The 6,152-nt window shown below is 42.5% G+C and overlaps 1 pseudogene; it reads left to right on the top strand.

Annotated features, from left to right (window-relative positions):
• Window positions 1-2,573: 2,573 nt before the first annotated feature.
• LOC102928631 (cytochrome c1, heme protein, mitochondrial pseudogene) lies at window positions 2,574-5,452 on the top strand (annotated as a pseudogene).
• The last annotated feature ends 700 nt before the right edge of the window (window positions 5,453-6,152 follow it).

The raw sequence follows: 6,152 nt of genomic DNA, 5'->3' as shown, positions 1-6,152 counted from the left end.
TAGGTCTGTCTTTATATGTTACTTGGTCTTTTTCTTTTGCAGCTTTTAATATTCTTTCTTTGTTCTGTACATTTAGTGTTTTGACTCTTCTATGCTGAGGGGACTTTCTTTCCTGGCCCAATATTTTTGGTGTTCTGTTTGTTTCTTGTTCCTTTATAGACACCTCCTTCTTTAGGATATAAAGTTTTCTTCTATAATTTTGTTGAAAATATTTTCTGGGCCTTTGAGCTGGGTTTCTCTATTCCTGTTATTCTTAGATTTAGTTTTTTAATAGTGTCCCAGATTTCCTGGATGTTTTGTGTCAGAAAACTTTCAGATTTAACATTTTCTTTAACTGATGTGTCCATTTCTTCTATTGTATCTTCAACACCTGAGATTCTGTCTTCTATCTCTTATATTTTATTGGTGAAGCTTGTCTCTGCAGTTCCTGTTCAAATTTCTAAATTTTTCATTTCCAGAATCCCCTCAGTTTGGGTTTTCTTTATTTTTTCTATTTCCATTTTCAGGTCTTGAACAGTTTTATTCATTTCCTTCCACTATTTGTGTTTTCTTGGATTTCTTTCTTTTCTTCTTCTTCTTTCTTCTTCTTCTTTCTTCTTCTTCTTTCTTCTTCTTCTTCTTCTTCTTCTTCTTCTTCTTCTTCTTCTTCTTCTTCTTCTTCTTCTTCTTCTTCTTTTTGTTTTTTTGAGACAGGGTTTATCTGTGTAGCTTTGTGCTTTTCCTGGAACTCACTCTGTATCCCAGGTGGGCCTCGAACTCACAGAGATCTGCCTGCCTCTACCTCCTGAGTGCTGGGATTAAAGGTGTGCGCCATCACCGTCTGGCAGATTTCTTTAAAGGATTTATTAATTTCCTTTTTAGGTGCCTCTATCATCTTCATACAGGTGGCTTTAAGGTCTTTTGTGTGTGTGTGTGTGTGTGTGTGTGTGTGTGTGTGTGTGTGTGTGTGTTAGCTATGTTGGAATATTCAGGGAATACTGTGGTAGGATAGCTGATCTCTAAGGAAACATATTGCCCTGGCTGTTATTGATTTTTTTTCTTTTTACAATGAAAAAAAATTATTTTTCTTCTTATAAGATCCCATCTACTGCTTTCACTGTGAACCTAAAATAGGTTTTGAAAGTCATTTCCATAATAGCTAACAAAGATGTAGTTGGCAAAACACCAGACTTTCTAAACACAGAAGATAATTACATTGGAAAAATGATATTCTATTGTCATCTCCATTTTTGAGATACATTTATTCTTCCTGTACACATTACAAAACAGACAAGCACAGATCAACATGTACTAGTGGCTGTGGGTGCTCACAGTGTCAAGGTACAAGTAGTCAGTGCTGATGGGGCTGAGGTAAAGCAAAAGCCAGAAAGGAAAGAGATCCTGCTACTGCTGGCATGAACATACCACCTGAATGGTAGTTTCCATTCTCCCCTACACTGGGAACATTCTCTTAGTCCATTGGGAAGACATAGCAGAAGAGACATAATTATTAGCAGAGTAATGGAGAAGCTCTCACTAACGCCCAGCTATTCAAATATCTCAATGTAATCATTGTGCCCAATCTCTCCTTGGTGCATACTCTCCAGAGAAAGTCTTTTTTTTTTCACTTACTTCAGTGTAATGAATTCATTTTGCATTTTCTTTGTGGGAAATTAAGAAGAATCACAATATAATGTGTTGACATTTGAAATTCTTGACAGAAAATTTAGGCTGGAAATTTGGTTTAATCACAAGCTAACAGGGAAGGGCGGTTTATTAAATTAGTTCCCTGTGCACAAAATGCGCATTTTCTTTGTAAATCTTTGCCTCTACACCTAGATTTATATTTTTTTAATCCTAGTCTTTATAAATTCCATGTTTCTTAGGAGAATAAAAGTATGTTTTTGAAGAAAGCACTTCATTCCTGGATCTCTCTCTCTCTCTCTCTTTTTTTTAAACTCTCATTGATTGTATTTTTATGCTGGTGTCTTAGGCATCTGGGATTGAGATGGTTATAAGTCTAGGTGCTGATTTCTGATTTGTCTTTGTTGGGTGGGTGATTTGATCTTTCATTTCTATTTCCTCCCTGGATTTTCAGAGAGTGTGGTGCCTGTGTATTGCCTGTAGGAAATGTTCTTTGAACCTGATAGTTGTGGCCACTGGGAGTTCCAGGTAAAATTTGTTTTGAGGTACTGAGAGCTGATGTTTAGGAATGGGAACAGGTTAGGGTCTGAAGGGGTTCACAGGATGGAAGAAAACAGAGGATTCAATCAGGATCTACTTATTTTATTTCCTTAGAATGGAGGAAACAGTGAAAAGAGGTCAACCCAGAGGGTCTGCCATAGTGCGGTGGATGAGACTGGGGAGTTGGATCTAGAGGAACAGGAGGAGAGGGGAAGAGCTACAGCCTACTTGGTTCCCTGGCAGGAGTGGCCTGTGGGTTAGCAGGGAGAGCCTGCTGGAGTTGGAGGCTGGGATACTGGGATGAGTTTGGGGGTGGGGTAGGAAAGTTGGAGGAGATCTTTGTGATTTATTGGGGATGGGGTCAGAGAGGAAAGGGAGACTGCAGCAGGTCTTCTAATGCACAAGTAGGGATGAGACTGGGGGGATTGGGTCTGGAGGAGCAAAAGGAGAGGTATGGATCTGCTGGCAGCCCACTTGTTGCCCTGGCAGGAGGTACTTGCTTGGATTGGGGGCTGAGACAAAGCAAATCACTGGAAGGAGGGAGGTTAGAAAGGGAATATCTATGGAATCCACAGGAGATGGAAGTAGGTGTAGCAGGAATCTTAAAAGTTCTTATTAATAAAATCAAACCCGAGGCGAGTTATTGGGGTCCATGCTGGTAGATCAGAGAGACAGAACAAGCCACAGCTATCTCACCTTGCCAATTCCTCAGCTGGTCCTGTTTCCTCAGACTGGAAGCTTCTGTGTCCTCATCCCAATGAATCTCAGCTGAACTGTGTTGCTCCAAAGCCTGAAAGCTTAACCAGCCAAAATCTTAACCAGCCAAAAGCCTCTAGTGTCTGGTCCTCATGCTTTATATACCTTTTTGCTTTCTACCATCACTCCCTAGGATTAAAGGCTGGCTTTCTGGGATTAAAGGCGTGTGTCACCATGCTTGGTTATTTCCAATGTGGCCTTGAACTCACAGAGATCCAGAGGGATTTCTATCTCTGGAATGCTAGGATTAAAGGTGTGAGTGCCACCATTTTCTAGCCTTTGTATCTAGTGGCTGTCTGTTCTCTGACCCCAGATAAATTTATTAGAGTACACAATATTTTGGGGAACACAATACCACCACAAGTAGGGGTTAGGAGGTGGGGGGGGGTGGCAAGGAAAGCTGCCACAGGTGGTCTGCTGTTGGGATGGGGATTAGCCTATGTGACAGACATTATAACTTAATACATAAAAACAATCTCCATTTTTATCACACAGTTTCTACACAGCCTCAATCTAAGACCAAGATTTTAGCTGGTCTGCCCTCTCTTCTGGAAATTCATAAAGTTAAGTGTCTTCTCCTATGACCCTTCTGATTTTTGTAAGACTCATTTTTGTGGTTATATTGTATAATTCAGGGGCCTTTGGTATTATTCAGGGCCAGAAGAAAAGAGCTGGATAAACTGCTTCAGGAACCCAAGCCTAGGACAACCTGAGGCTCTGTTGAGTTCATCCAATTAGGTCAGGCCCAGCTAGGAGACTCTTAATTTAAATCATGTCAAGATTCACTCATCAGTGACCTCAGTTTTATCCTGATTTCTCTGACTCTTGCCAGTAACCGAAAATGTCATGGAAATGGCATCATGACATACTCTTGGGTCTTGAGTGTGGGCCAGTTTGTTCTTTTATGATTGCCTGATTCCCTCTTCTGTCTACTTTGCTATCCTTTTTATTGACATTTTCCTGTCAATGTGTGAAAGGTTTTGTGTATTACAGTCATGTCTTCTTATTTGCAGGGGATATATTCCAGGACCCTGGCACCAAAGATGGCAAAAAATTCCACAAACACCATATTTTCCCTATAGCCATCATGTTTTCCCCCTATCTACAGACTTTTGATAAAACTGAATTTACAAATGAAAGAGATTTTTACATTTTTTTACAAATGTAAGAGATTGACATCACCAGCAAAAGGGTAGAACAATCATTACACTATTTCGAAAGCTATGTGAGAGTACCCTCTCCATAGTGTCATGTATTGAACTCGCCTTTCTTAGAATGCCATAAAATGACAGGGTATTCCAGGATGAGATGTGGGGAGGTGACCGATGTAAATGGAGGGTTAGGTTCCTATATAAGGGCACTTGGACCAGCATGTTATGATACAATGGCATCTGCTAGGTCTGTATATGCTAAACAGAAGAATAATTTGCAATCTGGACAGATCTTGGGTAATGGCATGAAATTTTATCATACTACAACAAATCTTTAACATAAACAAATGGATAGATGGATAGATAGATAGATAGATAGATAGATAGATAGATAGATAGATAGACAGACAGACAGACAGACAGACAGACAGACAGATAGATAGATAGATAGATTAGATAGATGGATAGAAATTTAAAAACAGAACTAAAGAGGACTGACAAAAGCAACTTTGCTTCACTGTTTGGTGCTGGGCTGGCAGGGTTTGGGGCTTCCAGGTGCTAATGCTCCACACCTGCTGGGCAGTATGCAGCCCCAGCATCCTCCATTGTGGACACTGCAGGCAGTGTCCTTGGAGCTACACACACACACACACACACACACACACACACACACACACACACACACACACACACAGAGCTACCCATGGTCTCACCATGGCCTCCTCCCCTCCTTGGACCATACCAGCATCCATTTCCAAGTATACTTGCTGGTGTGTTCTTCCTGCCACAGTATGGACTATGTAGTTTACCCCCACCTGGTGGGAGTATGCTACATGGAGGACAAAGTGAAGGCACTGGCTGAGGAGATGGAAGCCCAGGGTGGCTCTAATGAGGATGCGGAGATGTTCATGAGGCCAGGAAAGCTATCTGACTGTTTTCCAAAACCATTCCCCAACCCTGAGACTGACAGAGCTGCTAACAGTGGAGCCTCACCCCTTGATCTCAGCTACATCATGCAAACTAGGCATGAACTATGTATTCTCCTTGCTCATTGGCCTCTGTGAGCCCCCCACTGGGGTGTCATTGCAAGAAGGCCTCTACTTTGACCCTTACTTTCCAGGCCATTGGCATGGCTCCTCCCATCTACACTGAAATCTTGGAGTATGGCAATGGCACCCCAATCACCTTGTCACAAGGTGATAAGGATGTCACCACCTTCTTTTGCTGGGCAGCATAATCAGAGCCTGACCATCAAAATGCATGCATGAGGCTCAAGATGTTGTTGACAATGGGCTTGCTGCTACCCCTGACCCATGCCATGAAGCAGCATTAAGTGGTCAGTCCTGGAGAGTGGAAAGCTGGCCTACCAGCCGCCCAAGTGACCCTGTCCCATATCTGCTTGTCATCTTTCCTGAATAAGCCCTCAGCAGCCCAAGAACAATCCTAGGCCTTTTCAGGCCTGGCCCCTTTTCATCTGATACAAGCAGAAGGGGCAGGAGACCAGAATCTTGCTTCTGATCATCCTTCAGCCCTCATGTGGGGATAAATTAAGTTTCTCGTTGTGAATTCAAATAGAGAGAGAGAGAGAGAATAAAGATGGGTGTGTATAACCTCAGCACTCAGAACTCAGAAGACAGAGACAGATGGATTGCTGCATGTTCAAGGTCATCCTTGTCTAGCTATATGAGGACACAGGCTTCCAGTCTGAGGAAACAAGATCAGCTGAGAAGCTGGCCAGGTGAGGCTAGCTGTGGCTTGTTCTGTCTGTCTGATCTTCCAGTTCACCCCAATACCTGGCTCAGGTTTGATTTTATTAATAAGAACTTTTAAGATTCATGCTACATCTGGCACCCAAAGTTCGTGGTACAAATTCATGTAAAAGCTGCTTGCCTGTGGCCTTGTGGGCCCCAGCTCAGGCCCAAGCTACACTTGGCCGGTAGGAGGATCCTGAGTTTGAGGCTACCCTAGAAGGCTTGGGAGAAGCTTCCGCCCGGACCGAACTACAAACATTGGTAGGACCATGGAGGCAGAGGCTGCTGCTCCAAGTTGCTGGCTTCTTCTCATCATGTTGGTAATGCTACT

This window comes from Peromyscus maniculatus, chromosome 8, assembly GCF_049852395.1.
Source record: "Peromyscus maniculatus bairdii isolate BWxNUB_F1_BW_parent chromosome 8, HU_Pman_BW_mat_3.1, whole genome shotgun sequence".
Taxonomy (NCBI): Eukaryota; Metazoa; Chordata; class Mammalia; order Rodentia; family Cricetidae; genus Peromyscus; species Peromyscus maniculatus.
This window is presented reverse-complemented; position numbering and strand designations above follow the sequence as displayed.